Here is a 20200-nt window from a genome sequence, read left to right as displayed (position 1 = left end):
CATGAATTGCGGAAAAGAAGGATTCTGTTTCAGTCATGTCTTTGGTCACATTCACATGGGTAAAAAAAACACCCGAATGATTGATTGGCAATAGAGCCTCCCACAATACAGGCGATGGATGCAGGACGACGTTGGTGAAGAGCAACTGCAGACATTTGCAGTAAAAATTGTATTACCTTTGGACCACATTATTATTATTTTTGTCAAATTCATGCACTCAACATATACACATAAGTGGACAACTGGTAAATAATGCTATACACTTTGAAAGGCGTTGAACAACGACGGCCAGATTTGACCAAAATGATCCGCTCGAACACTCCCAATGGCTCAATTGACCAACTATAGAGTTCCGATGCTCGTCACTCAGAGATTGGTGATGATGAGTCGGAACATTTATAGTCGGAACAGGTAAAGCGGAAATGTCCGATATGCTGATTCGTTGAACGCGGCACGTGTATAGGTACAACCAGTTACCAAATCGGACATTTCTGAGATTCCTCGTTCCGACTAGCACATGAACGCGGTATTACCATTGCTCAACTTGAAATAAAGAATATATCTCGAGGATTCCAGTTTAATATTACAAAAAAAAACAGCCTATTTGTTAAACATTGTTGTTTTGTGATCCCTGGTTTTCTTGCGTTCCGAGTGACGTTAACGAGATTACCACCTTGAAACTCCTCCCAACAGTTCCGTTGTGAGCTCTCTCACCCACAAGAAGAACTAAAAAGATCTGACAGCAGTTACTGCTCCCCATCCACATTCTCCGGGATAGTCACTGGTTTTCAATGTCCAGCCTGCTCTTTGTAAGTAAGAACGCTTGTTCATATCGTTATACATTGTCACACAAAAAAACCCAGATAACTATTTCGTTACAGCGTCAGTCTTATTGGGAAGAAAGTAGCTAGCCAAGGCTAGCCTGCTAACGCTGGGATATGGCAGCTAAGTAAGTCGTTTTCCAACTCTGCAGCTTCGCCGATCTACATAAAATGTAGACAAAACACCAAGGTTCGTCAAGTTAAAGTAAACATTTAATAGCGAACGAGTAGTAGGCTTTATCGAAAAAGCCTTAACATCGACAACAGCTAACGTTAGCCAGTCAGCTGCCCGTTTCCTGCGTAACGCCGGTAACTAGCTATAGGAAGATAACGTTCGTTTAGTTAGCATGCAAGCTAACCACGCTAACGGACGCGAGCCAGCTAACTAGGAGGTATTGTGGTTAGTCAACCAACTACGTCAAAGTATTACTCGAACTAGTTTTGTTTCTGTTTATACACCCCGAAAGCTTTGTTAGTGCTAGCCAGCTATTCGTTTGACCAGTTACAGACCAATGTGTCCCATTTTTATTTTCTGAACTTCCTTGCGTGTAACCGGCTGGTTAGCATAACTTTAGCAGGGTAGCTAGTTGCATGCCTTAACAGACGGAGAAGGGGCTAGTCAACGTTGTTGGGTAAACATTAAAGTTACATACAAACATCGGCCTATTTTACAAGACATGCGGAACCGTTTCTTGTGTCAATGTTATATTTTGTCCTCTATATAAATTAACTGATCGAGAAGGCTTGCTAGCCAAATATAATTAGCCTGTTTGCTAAGTTGCTAGGTGATGAGTCTACAGTACCCACTGATGTATAGCTATACGAATGGCTTTTAACTACATGTGAACAGGAACAAGGGCAACTATCTGTAGCCTAACTACCCAGTGTTGTACTGGAAACGTCGCTGTCTGGTTTCGATGTACAGAGTTTTGGTCGGCCCTACCGTTGACTATGGACCGGTGTAACACGATAACGTTACCCGAATGCACTTGTCTCCTGTTTGCCAAGGCTTCACGCACACTGCCGAGCGCACGGCAACATTGTCAGGGGAAGCGAGATTGGATGTTAAGGTAACATACACTGTACAAGCTGTCCAATTTGATATCCCCGGTGGTTAAATCGAGACAAATGCATATTTTGAGACATGCTTAACTAGTTGCCTAAATTGTAAAAAAAAACAATCTACACACAATACCCCACATTGACAAAGCAAAGCAGGGTTTTAGACATTTTTGCAAATCTATTCAAAATAATGGAAATATAATATTTCCATAAGTTCAGACGCTACCCTACCTGGGCTGGCAGGTAGCCTAGTGGTTAGAGCATTGGGCCAGTAACCGTAAGGTTGCTGGATCGAATTCATGAGCCGACAAGGTGCCGTTTTGCCCCTGAGCAAGGCACTTAACCCACTGTTCCCAGGGCACCGAAGACATGGATGTCGATTAAGGCACACCTCTCTGATTCAAAAGGGTTGGGTTAAATGCAGAAGACACATTTCAGTTGAAGGCATTGTTGTACAACTGACTCTACTTTGTTGAGGCACCTTTGGCAGCGATTACAGCCTCAAGTCTTCTTTGGTATGATGCTACAAGCTTGGCACCTGTATTTGGGGAGTTTCTGTGTGTAACTATTTAACTGTACTAGAATGCTTAAATGATCACAAACATTTTAAATAATCATTATTAGTTTTTTTGGCAAAGAAAATATCAGATATCGTAGTGGCTAAAAATGGTCATGTCGGTGCATCCCTAATGGATTCAATAATTTTGTTTAACTCCGGTAGGGCAACATCTGATAAACAGTGTGTACCGGGGCTGGACCAGTCGGCGAAAGCCAACATCATCCACGACAGAGGACTGTTGATTGTCGACAGGGCAATGAATTCCATTATCTTGGCGTTAATGGGTTTCGCCTTTGCGTTGTCTCACTGAAATGTTCTTACTCTTTCAAATGACTGCTGGACTTGAGCTTTAGTTGTTGGAAGTGTGCACTTCATATTTTCCTGTTATGTGTAGTGCTGTATTTTTCATGGTGTCATTATGTCACCTACATTATATAGGTATGCATGTCAATTTTGACATCGGTTTTGCACATCGGTGTTTAACTAGACATCGGGTCTATGCCATTGTTGGCATTTTTATCTAATATCGGCAGACTCCGAAACTGGGTGACATCGGGCTGTTTTGTCTCCAACACCTAGACTGTTTTCCTCAGGAAAGTTTGTTCGCTTCATGTTTTGTTTTCTTTCTACGATACCTCTGAGTATGGATATAATGGTATAGTGACAACCCTAGTGGGTTTCACTGAACTGCTTTATCATAAAGCTAATTGACGTACAAGGCTGGAGCCAGGAGCCGCTCTGGAAATAGCTCCCTTCAGCCAACCCACATGTATACAGCCTGACGCCAAGGGCAAGCTTTCAACGGCCAGGCATGGAGGGCCTCATTCACCAGATTCCATGCTACGCATACCGGTATCACACACCACTCCCCGTCTGTATGTCTTCTGCTGTACAGTATATTGCCTTGATTCAGGTTAGCTTCGGGCACAGGATGCATCCCAAATCACCCTGGCCTATTCCCTACTCTACTTTTGATCAGCTCCTTTTGAGACACAGCCACACATCTAGGATCATCGCACCTGCCCAAAATTATAGCCTTGAGTTTTTATGGAGGAACATTACAAAAGTGACTGATCAGTCTGGGCTTGAAGTTAGGTCCCTCTCTCTGGGGCTTGGATTGGCAGTAAACATGGTGTGAGTCATCGTGAAAACAAATGTTTGCTCACATGCCACAACTGAATTGTCTGCTTTGAACACTGATAGTCTTCTCAATGCTGGATGGTACTAGACATTGCTGTCATCCATTGTCATTTGGTCTACATTACTACTTTAGTTGTTGTGGACAGAATTGTATATTTTATTGTCAAATAGTGAAGTTGTCTTTTGTATGGGAACCTGATGGGTGGTGTCTGTTGCACAGCCGACACTTCGCTAAATGGTGTGACATTTGGCACACAGAGGAAGGTTCCCCTCTCTCTGCATTAGCAGCATAAAGAAAGACGACCGTGACAACAGGGGAAGTCTTCAGCCTTGGTTACTGTAACTGAGAAAGCTGAGACTAGCCGTGGCAGGTACAGTAACATGAGGCTAGGCATGGGTCACCGGGGGGAGGGGGGGGGGGGGGCTGTCTGTAGCTGGCGCTGGGTCTGGTTTGACCACAGGGTGTCTGTGTCTGATGAAAGGTGGTGTTGATGAGCATGTCTTCTAGTCTGCCTTGTGTAACGGATTAGCCCATTTACGTGTTCATGCCCCTAGGGCTCTGGCTGGAGTGTTTGAGAGAGGATCTATATCCTTTGGTTTGGTGCGTGTTTCGGGGGAGGAGGGAGTGCTCTGCACTCGCTGGTCCTGAAATCCACTTGGCTCTCTCTCTCCACCATGTCCTCCTATGAACACTCAAGGGAGGCCCACAAATCTGGGATCAGATTACAACACACTTAATCCTACATTTAACCATTGGCTACATCTACATATCTGATTCTGTATCAGTAGGTAGTGTTTCCCTACACCACGCTGACACCGGCTATTATTCCTCTGCTATTGGTACTGTTTACTGTAGGCTGTCATTGGAAATGAGAATTTGTTCTTAACTGACTTGCCTAGTGAAATAAATACAATTATCTGGTTATAAAGAGGGCATGGAGGGCTAGCCAGCACTGACACCTCTTCTTGATTCTGCTCCCAACTTGTAACAGGAATACAGGATATTCTACTGTGATGGTATTTACAGCAACCATCTTTCCAGTTAGACAGAATCTGGTCCTAAACGTACCACTCAATAGGTAGCCTATTGTGCTCTCTCTGGCAATGGCATTGACAAATTTAGTTTGGCGTTGACACTTTTTGTAGACACGAGTATGTTTTGCTGTAGTCTTGGTTGGTCTAGAATCTGTGGTGACTGACTGTGTTTTGGAACAAGCCTGGTTGCTTAAACAATTCTTAAATTGCATTGCCACCACTTTCTCTGCTCTCAGTGGTGGACTTTTCTATTCAACCAGCTTGTTATTGTTTATTATTAACTCTGCGTTGTTGTGGACACGTAAGTCAGCATTTCACTGTTAGTCTACTCCTGTTGTTTACGGAGCATGTGACAAAAATAATGATTTGATTAAGAAGCGAGATGTTTGGCTCCTCACAACCTGTGGCATGGACTTACTGTGGTGCAGACCTGAAGCCTGATCTGTCAGTATCTGCATTTTTACCGCATGTACATAGTAACCAGCAAAATAGAAATCAATCAGGCATTTTATCAAAACAAAACACATGAAGTAAATAGCCCATATTATTTAAAACAATTAATGACTTGAGTTTTTCAGGTTTCTGTTTTTTCCTAAATAGTGTCTTGCGAAAGTATTCGGCCCCCTTGAACTTTGCGACCTTTTGCCACATTTCAGGCTTCAAACATAAAGATATAAAACTGAATTTTTTTGTGAAGAATCCACAACAAGTGGGACACAATCATGAAGTGGAACGACATTTATTGGATATTTCAAACTTTTTTAACAAATCAAAAACTGAAAAATTGGGCATGCTAAATTATTCAGCCCCCTTAAGTTAATACTTTGTAGCGCCACCTTTTGCTGCGATTACAGCTGTATGTCGCTTGGGGTATGTCTATCAGTTTTTCACATCGAGAGACTGACATTTTTTCCCATTCCTCCTTGCAAAACAGCTCGAGCTCAGTGAGGTTGGATGGAGAGCATTTGTGAACAGCGGTTTTCAGTTCTTTCCACAGATTCTCGATTGGATTCAGGTCTGGACTTTGACTTGGCCATTCTAACACCTGGATATGTTTATTTTTGAACCATTCCATTGTAGATTTTGCTTTATGTTTTGGATCATTGTCTTGTTGGAAGACGAATCTCCGTCCCAGTCTCAGGTCTTTTGCAGACTCCAGGTTTTCTTCCAGAATGGTCCTGTATTTGGCTCCATCCATCTTCCCATCAATTTTAACCATCTTCCCTGTCCCTGCTGAAGAAAAGCAGGCCCAAACCATGATGCTGCCACCCATGTTTGACAGTGGGGATGGTGTGTTCAGGGTGATGAGATGTGTTGCTTTTACGCCAAACATAACGTTTTGCATTGTTGCCAAAAAGTTAAATTTTGGTTTCATCTGACCAGAGCACCTTCTTCCACATGTTTGGTGTGTCTCCCAGGTGGCTTGTGGCAAACTTTAAACGACACTTTTTATGGATATCTTTAAGAAATGGCTTTCTTCTTGCCACTCTTCCATAAAGGCCAGATTTGTGCAATATACGACTGATTGTTGTCCTATGGACAGAGTCTCCCACCTCAGCTGTAGATCTCTGTAGTTCATCCAGAGTGATTATGGGCCTCTTGGCTGCATCTCTGATCAGTCTTCTCCTTGAATGAGCTGAAAGTTTAGAGGGATGGCCAGGTCTTGGTAGATTTGCAGTGGTCTGATACTCCTTCCATTTCAATATTATCGCTTGCACAGTGCTCCTTGGGATGTTTAAAGCTTGGGAAATATTTTTGTATCCAAATCCGGCTTTAAACTTCTTCACAACAGTATCTCGGACCTGCCTGGTGTGTTCCTTGTTCTTCATGATGCTCTCTCCGCTTTTAACGGACCTCTGAGACTATCACAGTGCAGGTGCATTTATACGGAGACTTGATTACACACAGGTGGATTGTATTTATCATCATTAGTCATTTAGGTAAACATTGGATCATTCAGAGATCCTCACTGAACTTCTGGAGTTTGCTGCACTGAAAGTAAAGGGGCCGAATAATTTAGCACGCCCAATTTTTCAGTTTTTGATTTGTTAAAAAAGTTTGAAATATCCAATAAATGTCATTCCACTTCATGATTGTGTCGCACTTGTTGTTGATTCTTCACAAAAAAACTACAGTTTTATATTTTTATGTTTGAAGCCTGAAATGTGGCAAAAGGTTGCAAAGTTCAAGGGGGCCGAATACTTTCGCAAGGCACTGTATATATTTTGTGCATTGCACACAGGGGCGTTCTCGTTGCCTCTTCAGAAATTTGAAACCCCTGATGCATTTTGTTCATGTCTTATGATAAACTTTGGTTAATTAGTAAATGTTCAATACATTTAGTTGATTCCCTACAAATGTCAACACTTCTGAATATTGTAGAGTTTTTTATGGATTCCACTAGGGCCCTAATTATTATATTTGGGGCAGAATGATGCTGTCCACTACCTATTGTTCCTGCAGTGATGATTCACCATCTTCTTCTAATGTTTATATAATTTATCTTCAGATAAACGGCAAAAAGCTTAGGCCTGCTACCAGTAGCCTATGCGAATGAGGTAGTCAAATGAACAGCTCTCTCTCCGATGTGATTCGGTAGACTACACTGCATGGTGAGACTAGTCACTTCAAGTTGAGCATCACTGTCTAGCAATCCACCGACATAGCAAAAAAAATAAGAAACTATTTTTTTTGGTTTACTTGTCCTGATGCGGGACTTTATTCAGTCACCTTTTTATAAACTAGTTAACGCTTGCTGTTCAGTTGTCAATCAGAGTAAATAGCCTACTATGCTCTACTACTCTGTGTGGCTGGCTATGTGAAACACAAGTAAAATGGTTCTAAATAAATGTGTGAAACAATAAGATTTCAACTCATCGTTACTACTTACATTACATGGGACTTGATAATTCATGAGCATCATGCCCCTCCATGTAAAGAAATTCGACTGCAACAAGAGATCTGTATATAATGACGAGATGCTCATGTCTCCGCCTTAACAGTGGGAGTGTTTGTCCCAAAGGTGGGAAGGCAGGCGTCAAGCTTTAGGTCCAAAATAAACCCATAGAAACGCATTGGGCTTATTTTGGACAGATTTTTGCGAGTTTAACATCTCACTTTTTTTCGTCTGTTTTCCTGTCATCCCTCACTTTGACTGACTCTCTCCTATCCTCTCAATAGATTGCGAGAAGTTGCTTATCGTTTATTGTAGCGGGAGAGGGCTCAAAGGATGAGTGAATAGAAACTTTTAAAAGGAAATTAGCCTAGTTAATGTGAAGGGGAAAATGAGTATGTGACCGGCTGATTACCTGACGCCAATGGAAAACACTGGGTTAGGAGCTGTGGGCGGTAAGCTGGTCTTAAAACTGTAGGTAAGCCTTGTCCAAGCCAGAAAGGCTTCTGCCCTATGGGCCAATCTCCTGTTTATCTAGCGTGAGGCAGCATTATGTACAAGTACACCCCCTGGACAGGATGCAAAGTCCAATACAGTAGTTTCTCTCTTTTCTCTCCCTGCGCCTCCTGGTGCTGCGCCTCCTGCTTGTCAGTGTTAATATTTGTTCCCCTGGAGGGACAGGAGCTGGTCCCGATGGAGCTCCCCAGAGATACCCGCTTGTTGTTATGGCAACAGGCATTCCCTGTTCTGACTGTTTTTGAGTGGCATCTGGAGTCTTCGATCCTCAGGCTGTGATTGCATGGGTTAGGCCAACCGCCAGGCCATGGGAGGATGAATGACTTGAGCAGAGTTGGCTCAAGGCTACTTTCTCAAGGTGATTAACTATATCATGCGTCATAATCCTATGACCAATCTGAACACGCATACCTGACTGCCACAGGAAGTGCCTGTCACATGTTATGTCTCCCTCTGTGTTAATATTAAGTCCCTTGGTTCTGTTTGGTTATATGGAAACTTGTTCTAAGATCAAACCATAAGGCCTAAATGGTGTGCGTTCGTGCATGTGCAGGCGTGCCGTTCTGAAAATGCCTTCAGTTACCTATTTTACTATCTTAAATTGAAGTGAAAGTTCAAACCAAACCCTGTAGACACGGAACTTCACCGTCTCTTCCAGCCCGTGTAGAACAGGACGGCAGACCTGATTTTCAAAATCTATTGAAATAGTTAGAAATACTTCATTTGGGCTTGATTTGAGTTTGCCTTGTGCAAGTCCCAAAATGGCAGACCCTACTCACCTGTCACTCTTAAGACAGGCTAAAGAAAACGCTGTGGTATTTGAACCCGGGTCTGCAGGAGAGGAAGGTGACCTACCTCTCTTCACTATCTGACCAGGGCTGGTTAGGCAGCCCGACACGGGGTGCTAGCCTTCTGGAAGGGACCTGATTTAGATTGGTGATGGGAGATTGACTCATTAAAAAGCTCAGAGGCAGTTGCCTGGTGACTCCCTTCTAGCCAACTTTCCACCACAATGGCACTGTCTAGCATGCTCTGAGGCAGGGAGGGGAATTGAGTACGAGAGTGTTCTCATGCCACATGTTGCAGACTACACTATATATATATATATATATATATATATATATATATATACACAAAAGAATGTGGACACCAATGTTCCCTCTAATGTTTTCAGGCACTGAGCAAATTTCAGGTCTTGTGAAAATTCAGTGCAACTGTGGACACAGTGGCTGTACCCGCTTTAAGCCAAGTAGGCTTCTGTGGCTATTTGATTATAATGTAGGCTTACTAGAGTGGCTTACCATCCCAAAGAATGGAAAAAATGCATCCCATAACATTTTAACATGGAAATAGCTGTTCTGTCATTCAGCCTACAGTAGCAGCCAATGTTTGGTGGTCAATGTAGTCCTACATTCCATGAGACCTTTGAAATAAAACATGCAGGACTTGACAATAAGCTGTTCATCCACTTATCCTTCAGACAAGGTGACTGAAAATGTGCTTTGATGCAATAAACCATAGCATTATTACCAAGAATCAAAGAAATGATACTACCCTTTGCTTATTGGCTGCTTAGCTTATTCAAGGCTGTCGCCAAATATAACACTGCCCACTGACTCTCTTTCAAAAGATGTCTAGAAATCACTCCCCTTTTGCTGTCCACAAATGATCTATAACTGGGCTAAGAACTCACGAACTAGCAGAGGGTATGAACACAATGTGCACATGTGGTTACATGCAGCTTTTATCTCAAAACAAGCGCGTTTACTCAGGACCTCAGCTGTAAACACAGTCCAGTTCAAAGTGAATGGCACAGATCCATACATGGCAATGGTCTATTTGCAGATAGGCCTACTGAAGCTCTGATTGGTTATGCTGCACCGGTCCGTGTAGAGCACAGTTTGAGTCGTGAGCAATAGAATTAGAATCCTATCCCGACACGCGTTCTGCCTACAAAATCTCTCCCACGATACATTTTTTGTTTCGGGTTATGTTGCATTGAAAGTGGCTATTGCGTTGATTCGATCAAAATTGCCACAGTAATGGGAAACGTTAATGGTGTTAACTAACGGGGAAAAGTGAGTGAAGTTAAACTTGTGCTTCTCTCCGTTGGCAGATATTTCTTCTGTGCTCTGCAGAAGGGGGTGTAGTCTAATGGGAATAGTCTCGGGCTACTGCATGCCCACTCACATGCAGCTTAGAGGTAACATTGGTGGACACCCCTTCAAATGAGTAGATTTGGCTATTTCAGCCACACCTGTAGCTGACTGGTGTATAAAATTGAGCACCTAGGCATACAATCTCCCTAGACACACACAGCAGTAGAATGGCCTTACTGAAGAGGTCAGTGACTTTCCACGTGGCACCGTCATAGGATGCCACCTTTCCAACAGGTCAGTTTGTCAAATGTATCCCCTGCTAGAGCCGCCCTGGTCAACTGTAAGTGGAACTGTTTAGCAGCAACAACGGCTCAGCCGCAAAGTGGTAGGCCACACAAGCTCACAGAACAGGACCGGAAGAGTGCTGAAGTGCGTAGCGTGTAAAAATCATCTGTCCTCTGTTGCAACACTCGCTACCAAGTTCCAGACTGCCTCTGGAAGCAGTGTCCACACATCTGTTCACCGGGAGCTTCAGGAAATGGATTTCCATGGCAGAGGAGCTGGAGGAATAAAGGTCTGGGGATGTTTTCCATGGTTTGGGCTCCTTGGTTCTAGTGAAGGGAAATCTTAACGCTACAGCATACAATGACATTCTAGATGGTTCTGTGCTTCCAACTTTGTGGCAACAGTTTGGGGAAGGCCCTTTCCTGTTTCAGCATGACAATGCCCCTGTGCACAAAGCAAGGTCCATACAGAAATGGTTTCTCGATCGGTGTGGGAGAACTTGACTGGCCTGCATCAGTGCCTGACCTCACCAATGCTCGTGGCTGAATGGAAGCAAGTCCCCACAGCCTTGTTCCAACATCTAGTGGAAAGCCTTCCCAGAAGAGTGGAGGCTGTTCTTGCAGCAAAGGGGTGGACCAACTCCATATTAATGCTCGTGATTTTTGGAGTGAAATGTTTGACGAGCAGGTGACTTTTGGTCAGGTAGTGAACTTTGACAAGTGCAGCTTGTTCCTCTTTCACTTTCACGCCCCCTTTCAGTCACTGGGGGTGGTGTGGTTTTCACGCCCCCTTTCAGTCACTGGGGGTGGGGTGGTTTAGTAAAAACCCTGGGGGTGAAACTTTGGTTGTTCTGCTCAGGATTCTCATGGCTCTCTTGCCATTCTGCAGCAGACATGTGGTGAGCAATATGTTTGGAACACAGAATCGCAATAAAATCATATATATATAATCAAGAGAAGTGCAATACATATTGTATAGTCACTTCGTAATTGTGAGGTCCCTGGCAATTTCCAGCCCTACTGTTCCCTATACAGTGTACTGCTTTTAACCAGTAACCTTTCTCTCCAGTCCCGGCAGTGGGAGGCATTACTTGTTTTTTTGTTTTTTTCTCTTATGTTTTTGTAGTAAATATTTCCGTTCATTTTTTATTCCTGTGACCACCAACCTGGGATTTCCTCAAAGAAGGATTCTAATGCACTCACAGAATGCAATCAGGCAGGCCTTTGGAATGGGTGTGTTGTCACAACACCAGAACTTTGACTTCGATACCAGGTTTAGTATCACTTTACTCGATACCAAAACGATACTCGATGCTAAAATGATACCATGGCAGAAGACTGATGTCCCACAGGTTTTTCAGGTTTCTGCTCTCAAAGCAGACTTTTTAATAGAAAAACATTGCCTATTCTAAATCCACAAGAATGCTTGAACCACTTCTGAGTCCCGGGGGGGAGGAATCGGGCAGGAGAGAATGCTTGAACCACTTCAGGGGACCACTTCTGAGTCCCGGGGGGGAGGAATCGGGCAGGAGAGAATGCTTGAACCACTTCAGGGGACCACTTCTGAGTCCCGGGGGGAGGAATCGGGCAGGAGAGAATGCTTGAACCACTTCAGGGGACCACTTTTGTCCCGGAGGGGAGGAATCGGGCAGGAGAAAGGTCGGGCCCGGGGAGGGGGTGAACCAAATAATCAAAACATTTTGTCACATGTGCCGAATACAACAAGCGTAGACCTTACAGTGACATGCTTACTGACAAGCCTTTAACTAACAATGCAGTTTTAAGAAACAAAAAAGTATTTACTATAAGAAATGAAGAATAATAATGTAGAAAAATAAGAAATATAATAAGTAATTTGAACTAGAGGTCGACCGATTTATGATTTTTAAATGCTGATACCGATTTATTGACAATTACAACAATATAGAATGAACAATGAACACTTATTTTAACTTAATATAATACATAAAATCTATTTAGTCTCAAATTCCTGAAACATGTTCAGTTTGTTTTAAATAATGCAAAAACAGTGTTGGAGAAGAAAGTAAAAGTGCAATATGTGCCATGTAAAAACGCTGTTTAAGTTCATTGCTCAGAACATGAGAACATATGAAAGCTTGTGGTTAAATATTCCCAGTTAAGAAGTTTTAGGTTGTAGTTATTATAGGAATTATGACACGTCGACTATTTCTCTCTACCATTTGTATTTCATATACCTTTGACTGTTGAATGTTCTTATAGGCACTTTAGTATTGCCAGCCTAATCTCGGGAGTTGATAGGCTTGAAGTCATAAACAGCGCTGTGCCTCAAGCATTGCTAAGAGCTGCTGGCAAACGCAGTAAACTGCTGTTTGAATGAATGCTTACGAGCCTGCTGATGCCTACCACCGCTCAGACTGCTCTATCAAATCAGACTTAATTATAATAAACACACAGAAATTCGAGCCTTAGACATTAATAATGGTCAAATCCGTAAACTATCATTTCGAAAACAAAACGTCTAAATATTGCTGTTACATTGCACAATCTTCAATGTTATGTCAAAATTATGTAACATTATGGCAAATTAATTACGGTCTTTGTTAGTTCGCTACGAGCCAGGTGGCCCAAACTGTTGCATATACCCTGACTCTGAACGCAAGAGAAGCAGCACAATTTACATGCTAACATGCATTTGTTTTAACTAAGTATGCAGGTTTAAAAAAATATACTTCTGTGTATTGATTTGAAGAAAAGCATTGGTGTTTATGGTTAGGTCTGGCCATGCAGCCTTGCGAATGTTGACCTATTTAAAGGGTTTACTTGGCTAAGGAGAGCGAGATCACACAGTCGTCCAGATCATCTGATGCTCCCATGCAAGCGTCAGTGTTGCTTGCCTCGACACTAGTATAGAAGTTATTTAGCTTGTCTGGTAGGCTTGTGTCACTGGGCAGCTTGCGGCTGTGCTTCCCTTTGGTTCGTAATAGTTTGCAAGCCCTGCCACATCCGACAAGCGCCATAGCCGGTGTATTATGATTAAATCTTAGTCCTGTATTGGTTCGTAAGAGGGTATAGTGGATTTCTTGTAAGAGTCCTGCCACTTGTTGCTCAGTGAGGATGTTGCCTATAATCCATGGCTTCTGGTTGTTGTATGTTCACTGTGGGGATGAAGCCAGTGACTGATGTGGTGTACTCCCCAATGCCATCGGAAGAATCCCAGAACATATTCCAATCTGTGATAGCAAAAACAGTCCTGTAGCTTAGCATCTGCGTCTACTGACCACTTCCTTATTGAGTGAGTCACTGGTATTTCCTGCTTTTAGTTTTTTCTTGTAAGCAGGAATCAGGAGGATAGAATTATGGTCAGATTTGCCAAATGGAGGTCAATCAAGAGAGAGCTTTGTACGCGTCTGTGTATGGAGTAAAGGTGGTCTAGAATGTTTTTTCCCCCTCTGGTTGCACATCCAACATGCTGGTAGAAATGAGGTTAATCGGATTTGAGTTTCCCTGCATTGAAGTCCCCAGCCACTCTGGATGAGTGTTTTCCTGTTTTCTTATGGCCATATACAGCTCATTGAGTGTGGTCTTAGTGCCAGCATCAGTTTGTGGTGGTATGTAGATGGCTACAAAAATACAGATGACAACTCCCTTGGTAAATAGTGTGGTCTACAGCTTATCATGAGATACTTTACCTCAGGTGAGCAAAACCTCCAGACTTCCAAAATATTAGATTTTGTGCACCAGCTGTTATTTACAAATATACACAGACCTCCACCCCTTGTCTTACCGGTGGCAGCTGTTCTGTCTTGCCGATGGACCGAAAACCCCGCCAGCTGTATGTTATCCATGTCGTTGTTCAGCCACTACTCGGTAAAACACACAATATTACAGTTCTTAATGTCCCGGTGGTAGGATATACTTGATTGGAGCTCATCCAGTTTGTTATCCAATGATTACACGTTGGCTAATAGGACTGATGGTAGAGGGGGTTTACTGACCTGCCGTCGGATCCTTACAAGGCACCCTGACCTACGTCCCCAACATCTCTCTTCTTCATGCGAATCACAGGGATTTGGGCCTTGTCGGATGTCTGAAGTAAATCTGTCGCATCCGACTCATTAAAGAGAGAACCTTTGTCTAGTTCGAGTTGAGTATTCACTGTCCTGATATCCAGAAGCTCTTTTCAGTCATAATAAACGGTGGCAGAAACATTATGTACAAAATAAGTTACAAATAATGTGGGAAAACCCGCACCCAAAAGCACAATTGGTTAGGAGCCCGTAAAACGGCAGCCATCTCCTCCTGCGCCATCTCTAATATATTGGTAAAATGATTGGACAAATTTGACCATGCATATAGCCTTTGCATGGTCCATATTATCAGGTATGCTATTAGCAATACACTTTATCACCTGTAGCCCAACTGATGCAGCATAGTGGCTATAAATAAATAGGCTGGATGGGGTTGCCCATTGGCATTTACACTATTGGAATAATCATTAGTAGATTAGCAGCAAAACAGCAAAAAAAATCAGCTGGCTGGTGGAATGAAAACAACATTTCAACGCTTTGGTTGGCTGGTGGTAAAGACAATTACTTTGCAGGTTGGAAACATTTGAACATTTTGCGAATTCCATTCTGTGAGTGGGGAGGCAGACAGAATATGCAACACGTGCGCGGGCATTGCAAAATGAATTTATGCATGTTATTCATTCATTTCATCCAAACTGCTCACGAACGCCTGTATAGTCTGGCGCTAAAATAGAACTTGGTTCTATTAGTGACTCTTGATGCGCTGCAAGTCCCGCCTCTCCCATCTCATTGGTTTTAGGAGTACATACCCACGTGGTTGATTGAAAGATGAACAGAGGTCCATAATCCAGTATAGTTGGTGGTGGTAATATACCTTCAAGTTGGTGTTCAACCTCTAGAAGAAGAAGTTTGGTTTCCCCCTTCATCTGTGGATTGTCCCTCTTCATCTGTGGATTGTCCCCCTTCATCTGTGGAGTAGAGAACAAAATGGGTCAAAATTCTACAAAGAGCCAGAAAAAAATGAGTGTTTTTCAGGTAAATGAACAACCCAGTGTTTATATCCCAGTTGTCTAGCAACAGTAAGCTAGCTAGCTAAATGGCCATGAATGTGTCATGTGTTTTGAACTGTCCCCAAATTAAAATAGTTGGTTCATAGTTTTTGGTATTTCTACCTACGTGTCCTGATCACATCTGGTGTGGACGGTCCAAATCAACATGCGTGTCAACATGTCCGGTCTAGTCAGCATGTGACATAAGGCTACCAGCCTTTCATGCATTTGAGTGTGGAGCCGTGAACTGTCCATTATTTATGTGGTGCTAAAATGTTCTAATTTGTCCATGCGTAGAGTTTGTTCCCTCTGCAAACGTGAGATTGACACGTTGCCAAGTTCACTGTCCCTGGATAGCCTAGCGCGTGCGACAATGGCTAACATAGGTCTAACCGTAGACATGGAGGTTATGATAAGGGTATAGGCTACAACATCACCGTGGAAACAGGTGTTGTGCAGTGAAATCCCCAGTTTGGAAGGACAACGTGGTAGATGGTTACACTGCCACCACAAAGTACAAGCAGGTAGGCCTATTTGTTTTTGATAATTGTCTTTTGTTCCTAAATATATAGAGAATACCACTTCATGATAAGTCACTGAATCAACGTCACAAGAGGGTAGAGCATATTTCTTAGGTTGCTTGTTAGGGGAGGTAGTTGCAGGATTTCAGTGTAGCAATTTCAATGCTTTTATTAGCATTTAGGAGTTTGTACTGCACAAATTGAATCATTGAATTCCTAAATTGAACTTGTATTTCATGATTTGAAAGTTAATTGAATGAATATTGCATTCAGTTTAATTTAGTTTAATATTTATATATTCAATGTCAGTATTTTAGATATTGCATTCATTGTCTGTATCAAGTTTACAAACTATCATTTCAACTTCTGATTGTTTTCCAAGTTCAGTTCCCTCAATTCAGTTTCAAAACCAGAGACAACATCTGGGTACTTTGCCAGCAAGAAATGGTAGAAGAGAACAGATATAATCAAACACTCAATTTGTTTAAAAATGTTTCGGGAAGCAAATGTTGTATGCTGAAATATATTTTCTTCATATGAATTTGGCTCTGCCGTTTGGGCGATAAGACAGTGAAGACTCCTTAACGTGGTCGTGCCTTCTGTTCCCCTCTTATGTTAGAAGGGACACGTCAGAAGGGAGTGTGTCGTCAACGTAACTCGGCCCCTTAACAATACAGTTGAATATCCCTGTCATAGCACTTCTAAGGATGGCTGTTCCACTCACTATTTAATTTTGCTTGTGTGAATGACTGGGTTTGAACCGGGTGTCTTGCATGTCTCGGGACTGTTAGCCCAATTAGCTAAAGCTGCTAGAATGTTTTTGCTACCAACCTGGCAGTGGCTACTTTGTTCTAAGAACCAGCCTACATTCTCTGTCACAGAGGAATTCAATAAACAAAACAAGAGGCCCCCTCAAAATTCCTATCATTCAGTCACACCACTATCGCTTTCAGCCGGAGACACCTGTATGCTAATCCTCAACGTCCAATCTGTTGACTTCATTCGGAGGCGTTGCTAGACTAGTGCTACAGTTGTTTCTCTCTCAGCCTGTGTGCTGCTGCAGGTGTGTTGTGGGGTGGGCAGTCCTGCTCATGTTCTGACATGTCTCCTTTCTTATTCCCTCACTGTCATGAGTGTAGTGAGGGAGGAAACAAAACAAGGGTTGGTGGGAGGGAGTGAAACCGGAGGATGTGTACAGTCCTTGGTTGATCCTAAAAGCTTCCAGTAAGGCAGGAGGTGGGGCAGGGGGTGGGGCAGTCAATAGTACAACTTCCTGAAAGTGTTTGTATTTCCCCGTGGTGACATGTCAACACGCCTGCCTGCTCACGTTCCACCCCGCTCTGCTCCTCTCTGGACTCTCACCTCAGCCCAGCCGGAATAAAAACCTTGTCTTTATGAGGCGTAGTTCTTTTTCCGCTCTTTTGACCCAGTAGTGGCATTTGTCCCTCACTCGTGTTGAGTTTTGGCTGCAGTCGACTGAGCAAAGACATGACTGAAACAGGAACCAACTTGCTGCGATTTATGTATACAGTGGCTATATACAAATGTCATATTTGAGGCTCTCATTAATTGACTGTACAACACAGAATATTATATTATGATTCCCGTTTGTGAGTGTGATATGGGTGTTTATTTCAACGTTATAAAGAAAGCATTTTTACATACAATGTCAACACTGCAATGCTGATCTGAGCCTTGCTGTTGGAAAACCACATTCGTGTCTGCCGTTTGGCTGTAGCAGATGCACCTCTCCCGACTTCTCTCCACGACTTCCTGTCTACAGTCAGGTGTTTTAGTCTTACCACTCAGTATCTGCACTGCTGCTCGTGGCAGCGTCTTCTCGCTGAGTTTACCTTTTAAGTTATAAAGTCAATCTCAATGTGACCCACCTGATTCAGAAGATTTTAAAACCCCATTAGAAGAAAAAAACAGATTAAACCCCATTAGATTTGAGTCAAGATAGTTTCAGTATATATATATTTTTTTCCCAAACAGGTTAGTTTTTGTTGTATAATAACCTTGGTGTGAACCACTGCCGTATCAGTCTCGTGTTATTTTGCCATCTGTCTCCTGTGCACTCTTTTGTACCATCTTTCTCGGTCTTGTGCCAATGCTCTTTTGAGCAATCTTGTTCCTTCTTGTGTTCCCTCTTCTTTTGAAGTTTATTTCTCTCTCATTCCTATCTCGCTCGCTCCCATCTTGTGTAAAATGGCAAGAGTATGTTGACTACACAGATACTGTATGAGTACAATTCCATTGGAATGAAATGCACCCTACCTGTCTGTCCTCCAGCTTTGGGTTGTAGCCTATTCACTAGGCACGCCGTATGATAACGGTTTACAAATGAAAAATAGCAGGTTGTCTAATCCCTGCTTGTTCCAGTCCCTCTTTTTTAAAATTCTGTTTTGGCGCTTAATCTTTACGAAGAACCTGTGCCGTTCTGAAGGGCCAGCTAGTTGCTGCTTGTTAAACAAAATTACATTAAAAAAAATAACAATTTAGTCAGTTAGCAGATACATTTTCATACTGTCCCCCAGACCTTGCAGGATCCCCGTGGAGGCCTCGATCTACTGTAGTCCTATCAGAGCACTCCAGGAGAATGCTCCTTGTCACCTTGGCTGCAGTGAAGGGTTACATACACCGCCTGAGGAGGGGAGGGGAGGGGGGGGTGTCCATGTGAAAATAGTCATCCCATGTGCTTGTGGTGAGTTAGTGGTATGTGTTAGCTGGGGGTTGGAGGAGATAAGATCTGCAGTTGCAAATGTAGCCTACTGGTATGTTTCGTGAGAGGTCTAAGGATGTAGCATGTATAGAGGGCATGTGGTGAACAAACTACCCCTGTTTTAATGTGTATCTGTGTGCGCTTTCTAGTGGCGGTTGATTTGGCTGTGTCAGCTGTTAATTAGGAGCAAGTTCTGTGTTAGATATGACTGTTTTTGTTTCCACGATGGCCAGGCATTTGTGTGACCTTAAACATTTAGGCCTAGGTCTTCATTTCTCCGCTGTGGATGTAAATAAAGTAGTGTGGGCATAGTGAATTGGCAGGACACTTACCTCCCTTTTGCTGTTCTTCTCCTTTTCTCAACCCAAGGACTAACCAGTCCAGCGCTCCCTCCCTCCCTCCCTCCCCTGCCAGCCAGCCAGGATCTGTTCTAACCAGTCCAGCGCTCCCTCCCTCCCCTGCCAGCCAGCCAGGATCCGTTCTAACCAGTCCAGCGCTCCCTCCCTCCCCTCCAGCCAGCCAGGATCTGTTCTAACCAGTCCAGCGCTCCCTCCCTCCCCTGCCAGCCAGCCAGGATCTGTTCTAACCAGTCCAGCGCTCCCTCCCTCCCCTGCCAGCCAGCCAGGATCTGTTCTAACCAGTCTAGCGCTCCCTCCCCTGCCAGCCAGCCAGGATCTGTTCTAACCAGTCTAGCGCTCCCTCCCCTGCCAGCCAGCCAGGATCTGTTCTAACCAGTCCAGCGCTCCTTCCCTCCCCTGCCAGCCAGCCAGGATCTGTTCTAACCAGTCTAGCGCTCCCTCCCCTGCCAGCCAGCCAGGATCCGTTCTAACCAGTCTAGCGCTCCCTCCCCTGCCAGCCAGCCAGGATGTGTTCTAACCAGGCCAGGGCTCCCTTGCCAGCCAGGACCTGTTCTAACCAGTCTAGCGCTCCCTCGCCAGCCAGCCAGGACGTGTTCTAACCAGGCCAGGGCTCCCTCTCCAGCCAGCCAGGACGTGTTCTAACCAGGCCAGGGCTCCCTCTCCAGCCAGCCAGGATCCGTTCTACCCAGGACAGGGCTCCCTCGCTAGCTCATCAGCGAGGCCACCAGGACTTGTTCTAACCAGCCCGACAGAGAACTAGACAGAACTGCAGAATATCACTACCCCAGACACTTCCTCATTCCCCAAGACTGGGCCTGGTGCATTTCTGACACTTGCCTGTGGAGGAAGTGGTCTAATACTAGGGCAGGTAGTTGCCAGGGACTTGATGATATTATCACCATACTGCGATTGTATTGCAATTTGATCTTTCAAACATATTTCTCACCAGATGTCTGCTGCAGATGGATGTAAGAGCTATGCGAGAACAATTTTTGATCAGTGGTGGGGGGTGCTGAAAACAAATTGACAACCTATGAATTCAAAATACTGGAGTTTTGGCGCAAAAATATAGTGATTTTTGTTAACAATATGATTAATCGTCAAATATCCAGATTATGTGACCAACCACC

General features: G+C 43.6%; 1 protein-coding gene across 3 annotated transcripts in view; it reads left to right on the top strand.

Moving 5' to 3' along the window:
* Positions 1-431: 431 nt before the first annotated feature.
* The window catches only part of LOC109879403 (protein tyrosine phosphatase type IVA 2-like), a 48689-nt gene continuing 28920 nt past the window's right edge, over positions 432-20200 (top strand). Inside the window, exon 1 of one of the 3 annotated variants that reach the window (XM_031788985.1) lies at positions 432-809. The gene's annotated coding sequence lies outside the window, so the exon portion shown is untranslated. Of the gene's footprint in view, positions 814-3873; positions 3954-20200 lie in introns of those variants that run through there. The other 2 variants (XM_031788987.1, XM_031788988.1) reach the window with 2 other exon arrangements.

The sequence above is a fragment of the Oncorhynchus kisutch genome, linkage group LG14 (assembly GCF_002021735.2).
Source record: "Oncorhynchus kisutch isolate 150728-3 linkage group LG14, Okis_V2, whole genome shotgun sequence".
Classification (NCBI taxonomy): Eukaryota; Metazoa; Chordata; class Actinopteri; order Salmoniformes; family Salmonidae; genus Oncorhynchus; species Oncorhynchus kisutch.
This window is presented reverse-complemented; position numbering and strand designations above follow the sequence as displayed.